General features: G+C 33.4%; 1 non-coding gene across 1 annotated transcript; it reads left to right on the top strand.

Moving 5' to 3' along the window:
* Positions 1-7,064: 7,064 nt before the first annotated feature.
* LOC125352139 lies at positions 7,065-7,171 on the top strand. The gene has a single exon (XR_007211133.1). It is a non-coding gene; the product is annotated as a U6 spliceosomal RNA (small nuclear RNA).
* The last annotated feature ends 15,858 nt before the right edge of the window (positions 7,172-23,029 follow it).

Below are 23,029 nucleotides of genomic sequence, written 5' to 3'. Positions count from 1 at the left end.
AAATCACTTTTACATTTTCATTTAAATTTTGCTAGTCACTTGCTATGTGACCTTAGGCAAGATATTTAAATAGTCCAAAATTCAAAATTCAGTTTTTCACTAAATAATAAAAAAGACACCCCTGTCTTTCTTTATGTATGTATTTCTTTAGGAAAGAAGCTTGATAGAGAGGCAGTAAAATGTAGTATATAAGTATCCCCCCCTTGAGATAATAAATACTATTTATGTTGAAAACCAGAGATAATATGTAATGATAATATGTAATGATGTATTTGATGATATATTGCTCTATGTATAAATTCTAGATTTAGTAATTATTAATTGAATTTTGAAAGTATTATATCTCTGTGAAGTATGTCTTATATAAAATAGGGATATAATAGAAGTTTAAGTATAATGAGGAGAGTTCAGTACTGTAAAAATAGTGAAAGTTTGAGTACACTTTATTTTGTACATTCATAAAATATACTTCATGAATATATTCTTAATTTTTAGTGACATTGATAACAGAGAATAACAGTAAGTTGAATGAAAATCTATTATTTTCCATAACTTCCTATCTCATCTTGCTTACCTGGAAATTTCTAGTTGGGACATTTTCTTGGCATAAAATCTAGGCTGCCAAGAAACATCACAGTGTATTTTTATAGTCTTTCAAATTCAGTATTTCTTTGGGAACAAAAACAACTTGGAATATAATCACCTATTGTTTTGAGGCAGATATTGCATAGATTTTTCTCTTTTCTCTCATTTATTTTGTTTTTATAAAACATTTGGAGAAATTGTGTTTTTCCTTACAACAAAATGTCACCAGAAATAACACAACACTATCAATAGGGTCATTGACTTATTTCAAGAGAAAAGCTAAAATAGAAATGTTTTTGTCATCATTAGCTTAATCATATCTGCCTGTATAATTCTTCAGGGCTCACCATGGAAATTTACTAGCTTGAAACCATAGAAGGTGTTTTTTAGCCTTCGCCTTGAAAATATAACTATTCTTAGAATTTTAAAGATAGTTGTCACTCAACTCTGTGTCATATTTGTTCTCAAGCACAGAATTCTTCAGTAACATGTCCCTGGCTCACTACTCTTACTTCACATCTTGCATATTAACTTTAATTTTAAAGGCTACTGTAAAGCAATGTTATTTCAATATCTACAGTGCGGAAGACTAGTGATGACTATAACTCAGTCTTATGTCATGAAGATGTGGCATTTGATGGGGACCAATTTAAATCAATGTCAATAGATAACTTTCCAGCAAATGACATGGTAAACTCATGGCAGAAGTCAGCAGGAATTCACATTCATCACTCTAATGACATACAAGTTTTTGCATGGGTTTTTAGGTATAAATCTAACAATCCTATTGTCTGAGTCCATTATCTAATCAATGCTCAAAGTGCAAGAAAATGTGGTGTTTTCAGGATTTGGTAAGAACTTTAGTTTCCATGTTCTAAATTTATTTGAACTCTAGGAAATTAATGATTTTAGGCTAAAAAAATGATCACATTGTTCATGTTATACAATTATGAGAAAGTTACCAAAGACAACAAAATAGGCAGATATTTATGCAAGTTGTCCTTAAATAGGAAAAGAAAACATTTGCAATGTTATGAAAAAATGATGAATGAAGATAGTTTATGAAAAAGAGAAGGAAAAGAGATATATAGTGGAAATAAAGAGAAATCAACTGTGTATTACCAGAAATCGTTTCCTCACTCAATCTGCTATTCATGTTTCACACCTGTCCTCTCATCGATTTTATAACCTACTTCAAAGATTCCAAGAATTGAAGTAGTAATGAACTGTCTGAAATGCATATAAAAATGAGAAGTACAAAAGGGTAGAGAAATTAAATCATTTGAGGCAGATTCCATTTTTAGTGTCAGGTAAAATTGCTTCTTTGGACTCTATTTCTGCCCTTTGCCTTCAGTATTAGGAAGTCTGAAATTTCAGAATAATTTAAAAGATTTCTTTGAAACTTAAAATAATTTTCATTTAATGGATTTTTCTCTAAATGTTTTCCTTATGTTTGTTCTCTATAGACTTGCAATGTACATTTAATTTCACTCTTATATTAAGATTATTTTCTACAATAAAGGAAACCGTAGAAATACAAAAGTACAATTATAACATTTATTATTAATGTATTGAAAAAACTTTCTCTGCCATTTCAACTTCTATTAAAATTAATTTCCCAGAAGTGAGCAAAAGACTTAATATTAAATATCTATTTAACTTACATTTATTATTATATACTATATATTATATAATATGTCTATTTATGTGTTTATAATTTTACATATTTATTTTAAAAACAAGTTAATACATAATTTCATACAAAAGAACACTGATTGGAATATGTAGATTTTTCAATAGTTCATAAATTGGATAAAAAAAATCATACTATGAAACTTAGAATCTGAACTAGCCTTCCCTATTACTTTTAATAAATTATCTTCTGGGGCCAAGAATATAAGAATGATGGGAGAAAGTAGGGTAGAGTTCATTCAAGAACTCATTGTGAATATCATGAAATTGAGAAAAGTAAGGAAAGGGGGTGTGTTGAAGAAATATAAGGACGATGAAATGATGACACTGATCGAGATGCATTATTTTCATAAACTGCATTGTTAAAGGCTATTTTCTTTGCACTACTACTTCAAAGAAATAAAAACAAAAATATTTTTCTAGGAGATAATAGAAGTAGCCTAAAACTGATTTTTACTAAGAAATTAAAGAATAGTAGATATAAATTGGTTGGAGTATATTGGTAACTCTGGACACTTATATTTATCACATAACTGTACATGCATTTCGATTAAATGAATTTCAAGCTTGATATTTGACCTATTAAGAAATTATTAGAGTGAATTACTTATTGGGTTGTATGAAAATTATAATCCAGGTTTTTTTAGAAACTTTAATTTAGTGGAGATCCTTGTGTACGTATGTATGTGGTATATCATTGTTGTAATTATTGTCAAAATGCCATGTGAAACAGTACCTTTTTTCCCTCTTGTATTCCCTTCCAGTTGTTTTACCCCTGCTATCACTGTATCTGATCTTAGAACCCTGGATACTGTGTATACATGTATTAGAACTAGGGATGGAAAAGGGAATACCAAAATCAAGTGACAAAAGACAAAAAGATAAACCTTTCCAAAAGCAATAATTACAAAACCATTTGGTGTATACAACTGTACAACTTATGAGGAAAAGAGGAAAAGGGGGATGCTGGAGTCAGGGGAAAAATTACGGAGGAGGTAACAAGTTGGATAAGAAATGTACTCACTGACTTATATATCAAACTGTAACCCCTCTGTACTTCACTTTGACAATAAAGTAAAATTAATTTTTAAAAAAGAGAAAGGCTTGTTCTTCAATGAGCACCATCAACCAATTGAAATGACACCTAGGGACAGTAGCAAATTATACTAAATAATTTAAATGAAAACAGATAAACTGAGTCACAGTCATGCGACATACAAATTAATAAACTTACATTCACACATCTTTTAAATAATTTAGTTCACATAGGAATAATTCTTGGGGGCATATTTTCTATGTATTTTAACAGGTATCTTATGACAATATCCAGTATTGCATTGAGACCCAGAATAGTTTTTATCAAAGAAATATAACAATTTCTTGTTATTTAGAAATTAAGCCAGCATGTGGTCCTGAAGTAAAAGAAACAACATTTGATAAATCAAAAATGAAACAGAATGAAATTAAAATTTTTGCTTTAAAATCCAGCCTTTCATTGGTACATCTTAGATTGCGTTCTCAGAATGGATCATGAGAAAACTTCTTGGGTAAACATGGTTTAGTGGGAAGATGTGAGCTATAACCTGGAGAAGATAAAGAGGGGGACCCAGAACTTGTTACTGGGTTTAATCTCTTACTATTATCTTTTGGGGCAATAAAGGACAACCACTAAAAAAAATCTCTTCATACACACAGGGGAAGTTCTAGGATGACATTTGACTAGCCATGATTTTACTTACTTTTCAAATACTTTTTAAAAAAAAATTCTAAGAATGAATGTTATGTCTCACTTTTACTACAGTACTAATCTTATAAATTTCTTTCCCATTTTTTTCAGAATTCTGCCATTATTTTGATTGGAATTTTGTTTTACCTATACTTCAATTTGGAAGATATTTAATGCTACAATTTAGAATTTTGTGTCCTCACACAATTTTTATGTTGAAGTTTATTCCATATATGAGGTTCCTAAAAGTTTAGACCTGTAGCTGTTGATCTCTGATCATGAGGGCAGAGCCTTCATTAATGGGATATCTGTCCTTGTGAAATAGGCCCAAGTGAACTTTCTCCTCACTTATATCATAAAAATTGAAGTAAAAAGAAGTATTTTGTGAAAAATAAGCCCTCACCTAACATCAAATTTACTTGTCCATTTCTGTGAGAAATAAGTAATTACTCCTCATAAACAACCATTTATTATATTTGTATGAAAATATTCTTATGACTCTTAGGTATTAACCTGAAGTACCATTGACTACAATGTCTGTAAATTAGAAAATATTTATTATTATTCAATAAACGTGCAGATTAAATTAAATTTATTATTATATTCATATATCGAAGGAGTTAAAATTAAGTTAAGATATATAAGATGTAAAACCCCACAAATTATTTAGAAGAAAATCTACTTTTTATATTGACAGCAAATGTTGTTGAATCAGTGAAAGAGACAGGAACATGACAAGAGTACTCATATCTAAAATTTCTATGCAGCACTTTCTGGAGATCATCAAAAGAAAATAATGGAGTGAAAAATCAAAATGGAAGGGAGTGCAGAGTATAGATGAAACTCTTCATTTTCAGATGGCATGATATATGAAAAAAATCATGGATATGAGTTAACAATTAAAATTTTGTCCTGAAGGAAATCTCACAATGTAAGTAACATCCATCAGAAAGAATGATATGGTGCCATTTGTAAGGAAATGGAAGGAAAGACTTGGAGGAAATTATATTAAGTGAACAAGTCCATACCCAAAGAAACATAGCTAACAAGTGTGCTTCCATTTGTAAGTGAAAAATAACTACAAAGTGCCATATATCTGGAAGTAAGCACACTGAATGGACAAGACAAAACAACAGTGGGACATGACAAATTATACAAGTCTCTAGGTTTTCACACCATTGAAGTTTGAAAACAAAGGAGCAAATTCTTAGAAGAGGATCACAATGGCATAGTACCTATGTGCATCTAATCATATAAAATAATATTTATCAACATGAATACCAGGAAATGGAAACAAGTGGGTCTTTTTTTTTCTTTGTTGCTCTTTTTGTTTTCTTTTCTTTCTGTTTATGTATTTAGGAAGGTAATAAGGGCTATAAAAATGGAGGGACAAAGTGTGAAAAAATATATGAGTGGTACTCACTAGACACTATGTTGAAAAAGAACTATATAAATTGTGAGTGGGGACAAGAGGGGAAGAGTGCAAGGGGGGGGGAACAGGGTGCTATTGTTCAAAAATGAACCTTTATATAACTGTAATCTCTCTGAAAATCACCTTTACAGTAACAATAAAAATGCATTAAATAATAGAGATTCTAATTGCTGTTGAGTAGCCCAATACCAGAATTTCATCTAGAGGGTAGGCTTTTTACTATAACTTTTCAATGATATTCCATGATGATATTCTGATTTGTCACAGCATATGAGTTTTGATCTCTAAGAAAAACAATTAAGAAATAACAAAAATGGAAATAGAAACAAGCAATTCGATTCAGAATTTTGCTGATCATGAATTCTAGGGGCAAATGCGACTCATTCTTATTTGGACACACTGAGAAGACATTTAGAACATAATGGAGAATTGTTCTTTAATGTAATTTTGGTGCATAAAACGTCTTATATTTAAAACTGACCTTCAGAAAGAATTTTAATATAAACTCCAAATATTGCACAGATTATGGCCATAAGAAAAAATGGATTTTTATCTGAAATTCAAATTTTACTGAGTGTTTTGTTAGTCTGGGCAATGTCTTTGCAGAAACCCAGAGAGACAGAAACAGAGACAGATACAGACAGAGAGAAGAGTGAATACTCAGAATATTTAGTCACCAGTTTATTTACCATTCATTTACCCTTTTTAATCAATTATTTGAAATTTCCAATTTTACAAGCCAATAAATATAGTTCCAGGGTAAACCCAAGGGGTATTCAATAGCTCTGAGGGTAAGTATTTTCAAGTGTGCACCTGCACAAATTGAAAAAATAGACCTGGAGTAAAAGTGAGGTAAAAAGTATGAGATACTTGGCAGGAGGCTCTATGACTCACTAGCTTTGAAAATTCAGACACATTATTGCAAGCATAACAAATATGTGTCAGTTTTCTAAGCCTCTTTCCTTTTTGGAACAGGTAGCTTGCACACAAACACTCACACACACACACACACATACACTCACACACACATACACACAGATAGATAGATAGATAGATAGATAGATAGATAGATAGATACATACATACATACATACATACATACATACATACATACATACATACATAGAGAAAGAGACAGACAGAGACAGAGAGACAGAGAGATACAGAGAGAATCATACAAGTACTTTCAGGTATATATCCTTTTGCAGTTCTCAGCTTTGTGCAGAATCCTTTGTGCAACTCCCTGAGAATTTAGGACTGTTTCTGAACATCCATCCCCCTGAACAACAGGAAACTTATCAGTCTCTGTGTGCCTGTTGACTTCAATTGTCTTCCCCTGCCCTGTTGAAGTTATCTTTGTCACGTTCAAATAAAATTTATTTCCTTTTATGAAGATGTGTTATGTATTTTATCTTTATAGTGCTTTTCTAGTGATGGCAATTTTGTGTGATTATAATGAGACACTAGCATTTCCACTTTATTTCCATCATCCACACAAAGAAGAACACTCATCTTTGTTATCAGTCTTTCTTTGTTGTGATCGTGGGCTCCAATAGGAAAGTCTTGTTTTCTCTGTAGAACACATATTTACAAATTTACAAAGAATTTCTAGATTAAGAAAACAGTCAAGTGCTCTCTTCAGTAGCATATATACTAAAATTGGAACAATACGGAGAGGATTAGCATGTCCCCTGAACCAGGAAGACATGCAAATTCATGAGGTGTTCCATATTTTCGCTTATCACCCCTAAAACAACAATAAAGTAAATTAGAAAAAGGCAAAGTGATAATATTCTATATACGAAAAGAGTGAGGGTTAATACAACTAAAACATACTTGACAGAAAAATTTACTCTTATTTCCTGATAGTTTTTGTGTGGTGATTCTTTATTGTTTTTATTGTTTTTATTTTTTATTTTCAACAGATTGTTAAATAAACTACCACAAATTTCAGTGAATTCCCAAAAGGTAGTTGTCAGCAAGAATTTTCCTATGTAAAATTTCCAATGGGAAATTCTTTCTTGTACCATCTAGCTTTTGATTAATTCAAATGTCTCTCATATTTACATAATATGAATCTGTGTCTGTCATTCAAATTAGTTCATGATGGTCTGGAATTATAGACATCAATTCATTATAGAAGATCGAATTTAAATTTCTGACATAATAATAATGTTTGCTTCTTCATACATTACTAATTTCTGGCATATAATTGAAGAGAGAAAAGAATTTCTAAAGTATTAGTTTAAGATACAAATCAATAAATAAAAAGCAAATACAGGTATTACAGATGATTAGAAAACATATGTTTTTTTGTTGGTGGTGGTTTCTTATGATTTTTTTTAGAAATGGCACACTTTATAGTCACAGTAATATAATAAGAGCACAAATTTAGATTCCAAGCCATGCCTTATTTCTTAAATTTAATTAATGTTAAATTGAATACTCATATTTTCCTTTAGTTTGAAAAGTATGTGAAGAGGTATTTTTCACAATTTCCATTAATTTTATTGCTATTTTTCTCCATTTAAATTTTTATTATCTTATGATAAAATGAATAAAAAGTTTAAAAAATATGGGTGGAAATTCAGGGAACACAAACTATAACTTTTAATAAATGAAATAAATTGAAGGAAAATTGAATACCATTAATGATTTCTTAGTCTTTAGATGTATTATGCTACTTTTGCTGTAATTTTATATTTACTATTTCTTACTATGCTAATATATGCCAACTTATACACATGTTGCAGGTATATAACTTACAGATTCTTTCTGAGTCAGTTTTATTTTTATCTATCATTGTCTTCCATGAACTTCTACATAGTATTCTTATTTTTTGATTTCTTAACTACTATCCTTTTTTTCATCTAGCCTTCTTTATTTGTTTTAAGCATATAGTTCAAAATCTGTGAATGAATAAGCTATATGACACCACATGTGGACCTCCATAAATACTGTATCAAAAGATTTGCTGTGCAGAAATTTCCAGTTTCCCACTTTCCTGTCACTCCTTTTTCTATTCTCTTCTACAATTGAAAGTTTTATATGAATAATGAGTCACTGTTATATTTCATTATTGGCTCTGCAATATTCAGTTAATTTTTCTGTTATATCTTAAAAGATTTGTATAATGACAACCTGTTTTATATATCGCATGATTTTAGATGTAATGTATAGAACAAATAGTATGTGAGGTCAACAGGTTCTTGACACTGAAGATTTGGATTATAACATCACTATAATCCAAAAGGATAACCACAACTAATCAGAACCATAAAAATATTCACCTAATGGTTTATAATGACCACAAATGAGAATAAAGAATAAAAGAGAAAAGAAATATTTGAAAGTAAGCTTTAAGCATTTTTTAAGAAAAATGTACAATTCTTGAAATTCATTTTGATACACTTCAAGAACTGGAAACAAGAGGTTCTTATTATGCCCTGTATGCAGTTATTTCTTTTTTTTTTCTTTCTGTTTTAGTTTCTGTACCCTTTGTCATATATATAGGTTTCTCAGATCTGTGGAAGGGAAAGGATCACAAAAACAGCAGGACAAATCTAATGCAACAATGACACTCACTATACAACTTGGGCTGGGAAGGTAGGAAGGGGTAAGCAGGAGAAAATGAGGAAGGGAATAACTGTTTAAAAAGAAATGTATTCATTACCAAACTTATGTAACTGTGACCTGTTCATCACCTTTAGAGTAAAGATTTTTCTTTAAAGAAAAATGTGCCTTGATGCCTACCACGTGAGAAATCAGGTTTCTGGACATCTGATTAGGTTCAGGGATGCTTGGTAGACGTTCATGCTTCATATTAAATGACTCTCCCACTCCTTTTTCATCCAATATTTTCAAAATAATTTTTATTTCATAATTTTCATCTTCAAACAAAGTCAATTGAATCCAATCTTCTACAAAAAGCATCTAGGAAGGGTTGGCTTTGAGACACTCATGTTCTTTAAGTGTAAGCCAGCTGTCTTTAGCATGTGAACACTGGCAATAAATAGTAACACAAACAAATTAGTGAAGTATGTGCTCTGTTAGAAAACTAGTGACAGCAGAAAAGAATTAAGTAGAATAACAAGAGGACATCTAGAGTATTCAATATATATTGCCTGGACAGAATTTTTCATGGAGTTGAGAAAGATCCCTTTTATGTTTACTTTTGGTGGAAGTGGGAGAGGAAGCTGGGTGGATGGCAGAGGGAAGACTATGGGGAGGGTACAGGGAGAGAGTTGGTGTCCTGAACCTTTGGCAGTAGGAGAGGAGGAAGGAAGGTCAGGCAGGGAAGGGTCAGAACAGGTGAAGTAAGGACTAGAAAGGAATGGAGAGTTGCACAACGTCAGCCAAGAGCAGCTGGCTTGAACTTTGAGCATAATGGAAAACCTTTGTGGAGAAAGTTGAGGCTCTGAGCAGAAAAATTTATATACATAACTAATTTGTAGTTTAGTACTGGGAAAGGGGTGAGTCCACAGGATATAATTATGGAGTTGTATAAGACCTTTAATTCAATTTACATTTACAAGCAAGCAACTCGATTTGCATAAAGTTCAATTGCCTTACTTCTCAGAGTTTGATTACTGGGCTTCAGTTTTATTTTTATTTTATTTTATTTTTTTGGCCAGTCCTGGGGCTTGGACTCAGGGCCTGAGCACTTTCCCTGGCCTCTTTTTGCTCAAGGCTAGCACTCTGCCACTTGAGCCACAGCGCCACCTCTGGCCGTTTTCTGTATATGTGGTGCTGGGGAATTGAACCCAGGGCCTCATGTATACGAGGCAAGCACTCTTGCCACTAGGCCATATCCCCAGCCCCTGGGCTTCAGTTTTAAAACTTACGGAGCTCTCTTCAAAAATATTTCCAAAGTTCTTTTTCCCCCCCTCTGATTTACAAAGTTTCAAGCCTGGCTATTACTTTAACTTTTCACAAAAGTGCCATTGTTCTACATTGCTTTACCCATAAGCCAGATATTTCATTCAGCCAAATTCATATTGCACCTAAATGTCTTTAAAGTGTTTCCTTTATTCTCTCTAATCTTAGCATCTACCAGTAAAATCTATCACCTCCCTCAATACCAAGAGCCATGTCCTGGAAGTGTTATTTTGATAATGTCACTATTTTTGTTGGATTCTGAAGTTGATCAGGGTAGATATTGAATCAAAGCAGCTTTGAACTCAAATAATCTTTGGTAATTGTGTTTATTCTTAAGATATTTTGCTAATTACCGGTCAACAAAAATCAGTCATCAGTTATAAAATTGCTCAAGTAAGAATGCATACAAAAAAACAAACAAACAAAAAAAAAGTCAGGGGCAGGGAATATGGCCTAGTGGTAGAGTGCTTGCCTACCATGCATGAAACTCTGGGTTCCATTCCTCAGTACCATATATACAGAAAAAGCTGGAAGTGGTGCCGTGGTTCAAGTGCTAGCCCTGAGCAAAAAGAAGCCAGAGACAACACTCAGGCCCTGAGTTCAAGCCCCAGGACTGGCAAAAAACAACAACAACAAAAAAAAACACACTCCCAGTACCTAATAGTGGAGCGAACTAATCTTCCCAAACAAATAAATGCAAGACTACAAAAATAACAAACATTTCTTTGCCACTTTCTAAGAGTGAAGATGAGTTTATCTCTAGCAAAAATAGGTATTTATATCACTTAAAATGCCATATTCACACAATATTTTAATGTCTATCTGTATTCTTGATAAGGAGAATTAAAGACTATTAACCAGTTCCAGTTTGGTATGTGTAAGTAAGATATTGAATGGGAATTTATCCATAATAACCTTGCCCATAGGAATAAAATTATTTACATGTTGTTGCTGCTTGCTAAAATTACAAATATTACCAGAGAGAATATACATAAAATACACAGAAACATTGGTTTTCTAGGCAGTGCAAGCAGTGAACTGAACATTTCAGATAGAAGGAAATTGGAAGAGAGTACTGTAATTTAAGAGACAAAAATATTTGGAATTTCAGTTGAAGTGGAGTGGTTAAGTTTGTTTCTAGATGTTTAAAAGTTTTGAAGAAAATTACTCAGCCCTCTTTTATGGTCATTGAAAGATTTGCTTTAAGTGCACTGGACAGAAATTTTCTACCTAAGTGGATGGCTGGTATAGCATGGATGACCCATTTGGGTAATAATCTCTCTCAAGATGATGGAAATGTTGCGGACCATAAAAATTCAGGCAATAGGTCTCTAAAATGAAGGGAAGTGGCTAAGAATTTAATAGATTATTCTATGGAGGGAAGAACTGAGGAAAGTAGCTGAAACTTCTCTAGAGGGTCAGCAAAAACGGGACATTATAACAATGGGGATTAATGTCGATGAATATAAGAGTAAATTTTTAAGTTTTCTCAAATGTTCTGCCAATTTACCATTGAAGAATATAATATGCCCTCTTTGTTACTTCAGAGCACACAATGGATTCAGTAGGGAATATGACAGGGAAAAAAAAGCTTTATAATTGTAGAGGGATTATAGTCTGTACCTTTCTAAGCACTTCTATCTATCTATCTCTATCAATCTATCTTATGTATCATTTATCTCAAAAATATTAAATTGCTTACATTTAAAATACTTGAAACTAAATATGAAGTTGTAATTTTGTTGTTTTATTAATTTATAAATTTTAATTTATTTTTTTCAAATTTTTGTTATCAAACTGATGTACAGAGAGGTTATAGTTTCATACGTTAGGCTTTGGATACATTTCTTATACTATTTGTTACCTTGTCCCTCATATCCCCCTCCTTCCTCCCCCTTTCCCTTTCCCCCCATGAGGTGTTCAGTTCACTTACACCAAACAGTTTTGCAAGTATTGCTTTTGTATTTTACAAAATGTCAGAAATAATCACTATTCCTATAAGTTTGTCTCAAATTAAGAAGTGGTTGTGGTCTTGTTAAATGAAGTATGATACAACTACTTGAATATAATAAACATTAATAAGAAGGAGAGAGAGTAATAAAGATAGGAAGGAAGGAAGGAAGGAAGGAAGGAAGGAAGGAAGGAAGGAAGGAAGGAAGGAAGAAGGAAGAAAGGAAGAAGGAAGGAAGAAAGAAAGAAAGAAAGAAAGAAAGAGAGAGAGAGAAAGAGAAAGGAAAGGAAAGGAGAATGGAGGGGGAAGGAAAGGAAAGGAGAGAAGAAAGAAGGAAGGAAACCGAGAAATTAGTCTTCAGAAAGGACTGATTTTTAAAAAAAATTAACCAGATTCAGTGTGAGTTTTAAGGTGATATTAATTATTTTTAGCAGCAGTGAACAAAGATCATCAGGTAAGAAATAAAAAAACTGCCTTTGGGTAATTAAATATTAAAAAGTATGTGTGACTACATATAGAGTTGGGAAGCCTTTTCTTTTTTTTTTTTTACCACACTTCTTAGAAATGTTCCCAAGATATTTTAAGCTATTACCTTAGTTCTTGACTGGGTAAACTGGCATGTCAACTGGATTTAAAAATAAGTCTTTCACAGTCTCCTCTTTGACTTATATCTCCTTGTTTCTTAAGCATTTTAACTTTTCTAGTGGTTAATAATTCTTCAAAGTTAAAGCAGCTTGTCTTCATTGATTCTTTTCCCCATCAAGTGCTCTTGTTGCTCTCCTGTGCTTTTTGGGTTGCTTCTGTGAACCAGAATGGCCTTAAGGTGCTCAACTTGAAAGGAAAGGGAAATGAATGCTTGGATTTTCTAGTAGATAAAAATGAATCTGGCCTGTTCTACTGTGCTGTGCCTACTTTTTGTTTTCCATTGTTTTTTTTTTTTCTTTCCTTGATTTTTATATCCTTTTCCAAGTTTGAGTGTGTACTTTTCTCATCTTCTTTTGTATGTTTTATCTGTTCCCAGAAGAATTGTACAAATATATGACTGACAGATGTAGCTTTCTTTCACGGCAGTAGTGAGCTAGGTCATCCATTTTTTTTTCTGTTTATCTTTTTGATTTCAATAGCTTGTAGCCAAAGCATCTTTGTTTGATTTGACATCTGCTTTCAAAAGTATATTTGGTAGAAAGCAATTTTGCAATATCAGCTCAGACTCTAACTTTTAAATGGTGTGTATGGTTGAGTCTTTTCTCAAAACGATAGACGGTAAGATTATTGAATGCAGAGCTGAAATATCAAGTACACAATGTCTGAAAAAATAAATAAATTAGTGAAGAATCACTGCAAAAATTATCAGCAAAAACAGAAATTCTTTTCTTTCAATGTTAGCCTATCAAACTGTTTTGGGTGAGTCATTTTCTTACGAGGATTAATGGATGCTGATTTAAACTAAACTTCTCTAATATTTGAACAGGGGCATGAGAAAAATTCTTACCACAGAGTAATTAATCTAATTTCTGTCAATCTTAGAATTGATATTTAGTCTTTGCTAACTTATTGCTTTTCTAAGCAACATTTCCAAAGAAATTTTTTTTTGTTCTGCTTTCCAGAAATGAACTACATAAAACACATTTTCTAACATGAATACAAAATACAGACTCAAAATACAGCTTCCCTGCTTAATATATTTTCTCCTTATCACTGGACATTTTAAATACAAAGAAATAAAACAAACTCAGATATTCTGGAAAAAATCTTACATTATTTGGGCAATCATTTCATATATATATTTAATATATATTGTCATTCACACTCAGTCATTTACACAGCCAGGTGCATTATTGCTGAGCTTTTCAGTTTTTGTTTTTGTTTTTTTTTACCTATTTCATGCTTTGTTCCATAGCAAAGTTACCAGGAAAGCACCAGGTGCCAGCTGTTTTCTGTTTGTTTGTTTATTTTTAATTGAGATATTGAGATGGAGTCACTTAGACTTCTCTGATGGGGCTAGCTTTGAAGCACAGTATTTCTAATACCAGCCTCCCAAGTACTTTCAATTAGTTTTGAGCTACTAGTACCTTACTATTTTATATTTGCACTCTTACTAAATGTTTATTTTTGCATATTTTGGCATATCTTTGTCTCTTGCATAAAGATGTTAATATAATAACTAACCAAAGAATTAACCTTGTTTGATTTTGTTTAACTGTTCACTTTAGGCAATTGGTTTATTAAAGTGAAATGAAGCAAATGCAGAATAATGCGATCCACTTTTTTCTTCAATTCTTGTACTAAAGATCCTACACAGCTGTTTCTTCTTTTCTTTGTTTTTAACCACTTATGGTTTAATAAAATGTAGCAACAAATGTAAAATATTAAAGACAGATGCCCTCCTAGTAACCTGTTAACAATTTTATATTTTTCAGTTGCTGATATTTGTGCTAGAATTTCAGCCCAGGGCATAGGAAATAAGAACATGCCAAGTAGCAACATCACATTCTCAGACAACCAGTCACCCAGCAATGAAAGGTAGAAGGAGATATGCTGAGCTGTGTCAACTGACACAGAGTTCAATGAAAGCTTGACATGAATTGAAAAGTTATAAGTATCAACACAGCTGGAGAGAGGTATGTGGGAAGACCTTTTGATAGATTCCTACTTCTTTTAGGAATGGCATAGGTATTATCTACGTTTGTAGTATAAAGTTGCAAAAGCAGGAACTTTCCTATACCTGCTAAATAGAAGCTACAAGAGTTTCCATAGGAAACATATAAATGCTACAGGCATGGCTAAACATTTTGAAGACCTGATCTCAACACTTTTACCCAGTTCCTCTGAGAGTATATTTCTCTTATTTGCAGTTTACAGAGAACATTTTAAATGGGAATATACCACACTTGCCTAGAGCATTGTGCTCTGTAAATGTTTGTTTGCATATGCACTTTTCTTTGCAAGGTAGGCTTTATAAAGATTTTTAGTCATGCTCTGTAGCTTTTGAAACAGAAAAACAAGATGATTGAATATGTTCCAGGGTCAAAAGCAGACATAATTTTTCTTATCTTCTGTTTTCAAAACTCAAGGATTTCATCGCAAGAACAGACTGTTTCTGACAAACATTCTGGGGGAAATTTTTGGGAGAAATTATAGCATCAATATAATCAAAAATATTTTAGATTTTTGCTAAAATTTATTTTGATAAGTAGTCTCATTGGATATGAAAATGCATCTAGAGTATCAATGATTGATCATCAATGAAAAAATATACTATTTACAAACCACAAACAAATCAAACTACCCAAAAGAACTGATTGAATAAACTTACATGTAGGTTTAAGATGAAGACCAGAAAATAGGGAAGAAATACTTGTAAGGAACGTTCCATAGTAATAATATGGTTCAGGATCCTACTTCTCCAAGGAATGAGGATACTAATACTAGTATTAAAGCAATAAAATTTATGATGTTGGGAGAAGCATGTCACCTAAAAACATGAAAAGAAAACCAGTGTGAAATGGAAAACATCTCCTTTAAAAATTAGAATTGGGGCTAGGAACATGGCCTAGTGGCAAGATGTTTGCCTTGTATACGTGAAACCCTGGGTTCAATTCCCCAGTACTAGATATACAGAAAACAGCCAGAAGTGGCACTGTGGCTCAAGTGGCAGAGTGCGAGCCTTGAGCAAAAAGAAGCCAGGACAGTACTCAGGCCCTGATTCCAAGGCCCAGGACTGGCAAATAAATAAATAAATAAATAAAATTATATATATAGTAGAATTCAAATCAGGACAACTTAGGCCACAAAGCTAATTAAAGAAACATTACATAAAACATTTGCTATTATGCTGAAGAAAGCATGAATGATAGGGAGTCCTTGGGAACTGGAAAAATTCTGGCCTATCTTTGTTTATCTATAATGTCGTTCTACAACCTGATCCAGTGAAAATCGTTTCAGATTATATGAATCCAGAAAATTTTCCAGCCAGCCAATATGGAAAAATATGCATAATATCTTTATGTCAAAAGAAATGCAACAAAAAATTACCTATCTATTTAAATGCTTTAGTGTTTGGAGCAAGACCATAGTTTGCAAAACACATGTTTGCCTGCCATTTTTAAGTCTGGCAATGTAGCTCGGTCATAAAGCACTTGAAAGTTCTAGATTTCATCCCCAGCACCTAAAAAAATATAAAAATCATTTTGGAAATTCATTCTTTGAGGGAAACATGCCATCACATAATTTACTTTGAAAATAATTCATACATCAAAATGAAATTTGTTTAAAAGTTTCATTGGTATAATATTGGTATAAGCAGAAAATATTTACCCCATGGAAATATTTTAATAGCACAAAACACAAGCATTTTAATCACAATTAATATGAACCAATACACCCAAATTACAGGAAATGTACATAATTGTCAACCCCAAATCCAATTGTTTCAATAATCAAAGCAAAAGTAAAAACTTAGCAAACAAAATTGATGTTATTCAGATACAACTCATGTGACTCATGAACTATACAGCAGCTATAGATTTTTTTCTCTGTGGTTGGGTGTGCATGTATTCATGTGGGTTTACAACTTGTGATATCCTAATAAACCATAAAGACTAATAAACCATCAGCCCACTTAAACCTTTAGAAAAGGAATCCAAAAAAAGATGGATGTTTAGTTAAGTGTAATACAAAATAGTGAATTTGATCAAAGTGCATTATGTATGCATACATGTATGTGTGTATGTAAATGTAACTTAAATATTATTGTACTATTAATTTTGCTAATAAAAAAAGAAGAGAAAGGAAAAGATAATATGGATTTTAGAAGCTCACACAATATATAATCAAAGAAAATCTAGAAGACAAAATTAAGTTCAATTAAAATGTTTAATGGGATCAATGAAAGAAATATTAGTATTACTTAACATCCTAAGTTAAGAAAACAATTTACTTCAAGCAGTGTTTCATCACTGAACAAAATGATTTATAAAACAGCTGACAATGTATTGAACATATACCAACCCAATTAAATGTGCTACTTCAAATCATCATTATTATTTTTCCTTTCTGATTACTGTCAGGATAAAGACAGCAAAATGCTGGTCACCTGAGCAACTACCACATATAGTATATACAATAGGAAATTATTTTTTGGTAAGTGTTTTTTATATATATTTTTATTATCAAACTGAATTACAGAGAGGTTACAGTTTCATACATTAGGCATTGGATACATTTCTTGTACTGTTTGTTACCTCGTCCCTCATTCCCCCTCCCTCCTTCCTCTTTCCCTTCCCCCTCCCACACCCTGGAGTTGTTCAGAGGTTCATTTCATTTTCACCAAACAGTTTGTAAGTATTGCTTTTGTACTTGTTTGTCTTTTTTACCGTGTCTCTCGATTTGGGTATTCCCTTCCAATTTCCTGGTTCTAATACCAGTATACATGGTTTCCAATACACTCAGATAAGATACAGAGATAGTGTAGGTACAACCACAGGAAGGTGATACAGGAATATCATCAATAATAGAGGCTGCAGTTACATATGACACATTGCAAGTAGTTACAAATGTGATATAACAATCATTTCCTTAACATGGAGTTCATTTCACTTAGCATTACCTTTTTTGTTCATAAGGGTATACTTATTGGATCCTGTGATCCTCTGCTGTGACTTGCCTAAACCTGTGCTAATTATTCCCTATAAGGGAGACCATATAGTCCATGTTTCTTTGGGTCTGGCTCACTTCACTTAGTATAACTTTTTCCAAGTCCTTCCATTTCCTTACAAATGGGTCACTGTCATTCTTTCTGATAGACGCATAAAATTCCATTGTGTATATGTACCACATATTTCTAGTCCACTCATCAACTAAGGGGCATCTTGGTTGGTTCCAGATTCTAGCTATGACAAATTGTGCTGCGATGAACATTGTTGTGCTGGTGGCTTTAGTGTGATTATGTTTGTGGTCTTTTGGATAGATACCCAAAAGTGGGGCTGCTGGGTCATAGGGGAGTTCTATGTTTAGCCTTCTGAGGAATCTCCATACTGCTTGCCAGAGTGGCTGAACCAGTTTACATTCCCACCAACAACGAAGTGGGGTTCCCTTTTGGCCATATCCCCTCCAACAATTGTTATTGTTAGTTTTCTTGATATACGACATTCTTACTGGGGTGAGATGGAATCTCAATGTTGTTTTGATTTGCATTTCTTTTATGGCCAGTGATGTAGAGCATTTTTTCATATGCATCTTAGCCATTCTCATTTCCTCATCAGAGAAGTCTCTTTTTATGTCTCTAGCCCACTTGATGAGGGGGCTAATGGTTCTTTGTGGTTTTGTTTTAGATGAAGTTAATTTTTTTAGTTCTGCATATATTTTAGATATGAGGCCTTTGTCAGTTGAATGGCCGGTAAAGATCTTGTCCCAATCTGTGGTCTTTCTGTTTATCTTGGGAGCTACGTTCGTTGCCCTGCAGAAGCTCTGTAGTTTGATGTAGTCCCATTTGTCCAACCTTTCTTTGATTTGTAGCCTTTCTGTGTCTTTGTTGAGGAAGTTCCGTCCAGTGCCTAGGAGCCCAAGTGTTTCTCCTACTCCTTCCTTTAATGTTTTCAGGGTATCTGTTTTGATTTCGAGATCTTTGATTCATTTGGAATTGGTTTTGGTGCAGGGTGATATATAAGGATCTAAGTTTAGTTTGTTGCATGTGTTGAACCTGTTTTGCCAGCACCATTTGTTAAAGAGGCTACCTTTCTTCCACACTATAGTTTTAACTCCTTTATCAAAGATTAAGTAGGCGTAGTTCTGTGGGTTCATTTCTGGGTCTTCAATTCTATTTCATTGGTCTTCAGGCCTGTTCTAGTGCCAATACCAAGCTGTTTTTATTACTATAGCTTTATAATACAGCTTGAAGTTAGGTATTGTAATTCCTCCAGCACCGTTCTTTCTGCTTAGGATTGTTTTTGCTATTCTTGGTCTTTTATTGTGCCATATGAATTTCAGGATTGCTTCCTCTATTTCATTAAAAAATGGTGTTGGGATATTGATGGGTATTGCATTGAATTTGTAGATTACCTTTGGAAATGTTGCCATTTTGTTTATATTAATCCTCCCAATCCAGGAGCATGGGAGGTTTTTCCATTTTCTTAGTTCTGCCTTAATTTCATTTTTCCTGTTTTTAAAGTTCTCATCAAAGAGGTCTTTCACTTCTTTGGTTAAGGTTATTCCTAGGTATTTTATGTTTTGGGGGGCTATTGCAAAAGGAGTTGCTTTCCTGATTTCAGCCTCGGTCTTTGGGTCGATAGCATAGAGAAAGGCCATTGATTTTTGAGGGTATATTTTAGATCCTCCAACTTTGCGAAAGTTTTGGATCAGCTCTAGTAGCTTGGGGGTAGAGTCTATGGAGTTCTTTAGGTATAGGATCATGTCATCTGCAAAGAGAGAAAGTTTAACTTCATCTTTTCCTATTTGGATCCCCTTTATATTTTCTTCTTGCCAAATTGCTCTGGCTAGGAATTCTAGTATTATGTTGAAGAGCAGGGGAGAGAGTGGACATCCCTGACTTGTTCCTGATTTTAAAGGGAATGGCTTCAGTTTTTCCCCATTTAGAGTTATGCTTCCTGTTGCTTTGTCATAAACTGCCTTGTTTATATTCAGGAATATTCCCTGGAATCCCAGTTTTTCCAGGGCTTTTAGCATAAATGGGTGCTGGATTTTATCAAATGCTTTCTCCGCATCAAGTGATATAACCATGTGGTTCTTTACTTTGCTCCGGTTGATTTGGTGGATTACATTAATTGACTTGCGTGTATTGAACCAACTTTGCATCCCTGGAATGAATCTACTTTGATCGTGATATATGATTTTTTTGATGACCTGTTGAAGTCGATTGGCCAGAATTTTGTTGAGAATTTTTGAGTCTATATTCATCAGGGAAATTGGTCTATAGTCCTCTTTGTGTGATGCGTCCCTGCCTGGTTTGGGGATGAGGGTTTAGTGGCTTCATGGAATGTGTCTGGTAGTGAATGTTCTCTTACAATTTCATTGAAGAGTTTGAGAAATATTGGTGTGAGTTCTGTTTTGAAGGCCTTGTAGAATTCTGCTGTGAATCCATCTGGACCTGGGCTTTTCTTGGATGGGAGATCACTTATTGCCTTTTCTATTTCAATACTGGATATGGGTATGTTAATGTTTATGTCTTCATGGTTGAGTTTGGGGACATGAATTTTTTCTAGGACATCTTCCATTTCTTCCATATTCTCTAATTTGTTGGTAAAAAGGTTTGCAAAATAATCCCTTATTATGATCTGAATTTTGGTTGTTTCTGTGGTGATGTTACCTGTTTCATCTCTGATCTTATTTATTTGAGTGTGCTGCCTTCGATTTTTGATCAGGTTTGCTAGGGGTCTGTCTATCTTGTTGATTTTTTCAAAGAACCAACTCTTTGTTTTGTTGATTCTTCAATGGTTTTTTTTGTCCCTAATTGATTTAATTCTGATTTGATTTTAATTATTTTCTTCCATCTGTTGACTTGGTGTTTGGCTTGTTGTTCTCTTTCAAGTAAATTAAGGTGCTTCCTTAAGTGAATGAGTTGCTGTTTCTCCAGTTTGTTGGTGTAGGCACTCAGAGATATAAATTTTCCTCTAAGTACTGCCTTTGCTGTGTCCCAAAGGAGCTGGTATTTGTGCCTCATTTTGGTTGAGTTCCATAAACATTTGAATTTCCGATTTAATTTCTTCAATGACCCACTCATGGTTCAGCAGTGTGTTTAGTCTCCATGAACCGTAGGATTTTCTGTGGTGGCTTTTTGAGTTGAGCTCTAATTTTATTCCATTGTGGTCTGAGAGAGTGCAGGGAATGGTTTTGATACTTCTGAATTTGTACAGATTTTCATTGTGCCCTAAGATGTGATCTATTTTGGAGAATGTTCCATGTGCCTCTTTATGAATGTGTATTCTGTTGTTGCAGGGTGGAATATTCTGTAGATGTCGATTAAATCTAGTTGGTCTATGCAATTGTTTAGTTCTTTGGTTTCTTTGTTCAGTTTTTGGCGCGTTGATCCCTCCAGAGGTGACAGTGGAGTTTTAAAGTCCCCAACTATCAATGTGTTTAGGTCTATGAGTGTTTTCAGAGTCAGTAGTGTTTGTTTGATGAAGTTGGGTGCTCCTGTATTTGGTGTGTAGATATTTAGGATGGTTATATCTTCCTGTAGGAGAGATCCCTTTATTAGTATGTAGTAACCTTCTTTTTCTCTTCTTACCTATTTTAATTTGAAGTCGATTTTGTCTGATACTAGGATTGCAACTCCGGCCTGCTTATGGGGGCCATTTGCTTGATAGATTTGATTCCAGGCTTTCACTTTTAGAAGATGTTTACTTTTGTTGGATGGATGGATCTCTTGGAGGCAGCAGAAAGATGGATCTTGATTTTTGATCCAACTTATGAGCCTATGTCGTTTGATTGGTGAATTAAGTCCATTAATGTTGAGAGTTAGGATTGAGAGATGATTGTTTGTTCCTTTCATTTTCCCTATCTTGTTAAAGGCTGAGTCTTCCCATTTGTTGATCTGTTATTCTCGTTTACTATTTAGGGTTCATTTCTCTGTCTGCATTGGGATCTTGATTACTTTCTCTGTATAGTACATCTTTAAGAATTTTTTGTAAGCTGGGTCAGTGGAGATATATTGTTTCAGTTTTTCTTTGCTGTGGAAGACTTTTATTTGACCTTTGGCTATGAATGAGAGTTTAGCTGGGTACACTATTCTTGGTTGGTAGTTATTTTTATTTAAGATTTGGCATATCTCATTCCAGGCTCTCCTTGCTTTCATGGTCTCTGCTGAGAAGTCTGGGGAAATTCTGATGGATTTTCCTTTATATGTGATTGTTTTATTCTCCCTAACAGCTTTAAGGATTCTTTCCTTGTACTCTACTGATCCTGTTTTGATTACAATGTGTTGATGGGATGTCCTATTCTGGTCTGGTCAGTTTGGGGTTCTAAATGCTTTTTGTATCTGTATAGGCCTTTCCTTCTGAATATTTGGGAAGTTCTCAGCTAATATTCTGTTAAATCAGTTGCCTATTCCATTAACTTCTTTCTCTAGGTTTTCCTCAATACCTATTATCCTTAAATTGGGCTTCCTGATTGTGTCTTGGAGCTCTTGGAGTGATCTGTTTTGTCGATTGGATTTTGATCTTTCTCCATAGATTCTAGGGAATCTTCAGCTCCTGAGATTCAATCCTCTGCTTCAGTTAATCAGGAATGTAGGCTAGCTACTTGATTTCGAATCTCTTTTCCTTCTGACTGGTCTTTCCTGATGATTTCCATGTCATCTCTTAGGTCCTGTATGGACTTCTTTACTTCACTAACTTCAATAATTTGGTTTTGAGTGTTGTCTCTCAAATCTTTTAGCTGGGTAGCTATCTTTTCATTTGACTCTTAAAGTTCATTTATCTTTCTATTTGTGGAGGCCATGAAATTCTCCGTTAATCTTTTTTTTTTTTTTTTTTTTTTTTTGCCTCCTCACACTCTAGAACAATTGACTGAAGAGATTCAAACTTTTCATTTATCATGTTTATCAGTAGACTTTGTAGAGCATTTTTGGGGTTCTCTTCTATGTCTTTGATTGACTGCTCTGCTTCCTGCTTGTTTTGAGTGGGAGATAAGACTTCATTGTTAGCCATCTTTCTTGTGTTTTTTCTGTCCATTTGGATTGGGAATGCCAATCTACAAGCACCTGTGAACACCGTTTAAGACCCAAAGCAGACCTTACCATGCAATGTTG

Source organism: Perognathus longimembris, chromosome 5 (genome assembly GCF_023159225.1).
Source record: "Perognathus longimembris pacificus isolate PPM17 chromosome 5, ASM2315922v1, whole genome shotgun sequence".
NCBI classification, from domain to species: domain Eukaryota; kingdom Metazoa; phylum Chordata; class Mammalia; order Rodentia; family Heteromyidae; genus Perognathus; species Perognathus longimembris.
This window is presented reverse-complemented; position numbering and strand designations above follow the sequence as displayed.